We start from the raw sequence: 2,389 nt of genomic DNA, 5'->3' as shown, positions 1-2,389 counted from the left end.
ATGCTTTTGTCCCTTCAATAACTCCAAGTAGTACAACTTTAAAACTCTTATCATCAAGTTTCGTTCTTTTGACATCTAGAATGTGCACATGGCCTATGCACCCAAAAACCCAGAAATAATTAACATCAGGCTTGACATGGCTCCAACTTTCTTCAGGGGTTTGGTCCTTTAAAACTGTAGTAGGGCTTCTATTGAGAACATGAGCCGTCCAATTGACTACATATGCCCAAAAACATTTCGGCATCTATTTTTCGTTAAGCAAGCATCTTACCATATTCATAATAGTACGATTTCTATGCTCAGCGACTCCATTTTGTTGAGGTGTGTAACCCGTGGTAAGCTGTCTCTTAATTCCACGAGTCTTGCAAACATTATTAAATTCCTTTGATGTGAATTCACCACCCCTGTCGGTTTTTAAGCAACTTATATATAATCATGTCTCCTTTTCAATTAGATTTTTAAAATCTTTAAACATAGAAAATGCCTCACTCTTCTCAACAAGAAAGTACACACATAATTTTCTACTATAATCAAAAATAAAGGTCAAGATATACCTTTTTCCGCTGTTTGAACTTGGGGTTATTGGACCACATATGTCGGAATGAATCAGTTGTAGTCTTTCTGAAGCTCGTCATTTACTACTTTTGGGAATTGTCTCGCGATGCTGCTTCCCCACCATACAACTAGTACACACCTTGCTTGTGAACTGAAATTTTGGCAGTCCAACCACTAAATTCTTTTGTTGCAAGGTCTGAAGGTTCTTTTGACTTAAATGACCATACCTTTGATGCCATAGAGTAGTGATATCTTCAGTTGTTGCCTTGAAACAAGTTGATAATTGGTATGTCAAAGCAGACGATAACACAAACACACGATTAGATGTCATATAAGTTTGCATGAAAAGCCCCCGATCTTTGTGATAAATGTTGCAAGCTCCATCACGGATCAAGATTGTTAAACCCTCCTCTTGTAGTTGACCCATACTAAGCAAATTATTCCTTAATTCAGGAATGTAATAAACATCAGCAATTACCTGTTTTGTTTCTCCGATTTGCAACTTTATACTCCCTTTACCTGTCACAGCCATCCTCATATTATTTCCCAGCTTCACTGAATGCTTATACTCCTCGTTAATTTCAACAAACCATTGCTTATTCCCTGTCATGTGATTACTGCAACCAGAATCTAAAAACCACTTTCCTTCCCTATTTGAATTATTGTGCTCCACATAGGCCATCAAAAGTAACTCATCCTCCTCACAGTTTTCTGCATAATTGGCCGTCTTCTCCCAGCTAGGACACTCATATTGGAAATGCCCTAATTTGTGATAGTTGAAGCATTCAATGAGGGCTTTGTTGAAAATTCTGCCTCGACCCCTACCCATTCCTCTTCCTCGACTTATTCCTCGATCCCTTCCTCTGTCAGTTTCACGCATCCTCCCCTCATAGGTAATCTTAAGTGCCTGCTCTTCTCCTCCACTTTTACGAAATTTTTGCTCATGAACAAGTAAGGAACTTTGCAATTCATCCATAGATAGATGATCAATGTCTTTTGACTCCTCTATTGAGCAAACAATATAGTTAAACTTTTCTGTAAGGGTTCGTAGAAGTTTCTCGACAATTTTCACATCTTGCATATCTTTTCCAAGGTTTCTCATGTCATTGGCTACCAACATTACCCTCGCAAAATAATCTGTGACTGACTCCCCAATTTTCATTTCAAGAATCTCAAAATTTCTCCGTAAGGTTTGAAGTTGAGCACGCTTAACTCTAGCATTCCCTTGATACTTTATCTTCATTGAGTCCCATAATTGTTTTGTCGTCTCCTTGTGTGTGATAGTCTTTAGAATAGACTTATCAATTGATTGAAAGAGATAATTTTTTGCTTTTAAATCCTTCAATTTTTGCTCATCTAGAGGCATCTTTTGTGCATCAGTCAGCTTCTCTTTAGCATCATATTCCGGGATGCCAGTTTCAATAATGGTCCAGTATTCCTTCGACCTTAACAGATTTTCCATAAGCATACTCCAATGATCATAATCTCCATCAAACTTTGGAAGACAAGGCTGAGAAAAATTGCTCATCCCAGCCATACTCACAGTCTCTCCGTACTCACAGTCTCTCTGTGTATCTCTCTCTCTCTCTCTCTCTCTCTCTCAATATTCTAACAGTATTTCACTCTCAATCAGACTCTCGCTCTGATACCATTTGTTAAAACTAAACACACACTGAAAGATATCAAGCAAAACTTTCTAATCAATTAACTATTAAAATGAATGAAGTAGCTTATATAGCTAGTACAGGTACTAGAAATAAGGAAACAACCCACTACTCAACTCAGTGAAATGTGGTAGACTAACTGACCTAAGAAATAGTTATCTGATAAACTC

The sequence above is a fragment of the Apium graveolens genome, chromosome 10 (genome assembly GCF_009905375.1).
Source record: "Apium graveolens cultivar Ventura chromosome 10, ASM990537v1, whole genome shotgun sequence".
Classification (NCBI taxonomy): Eukaryota; Viridiplantae; Streptophyta; class Magnoliopsida; order Apiales; family Apiaceae; genus Apium; species Apium graveolens.
Note: the sequence above shows the minus strand (reverse complement) of the source record.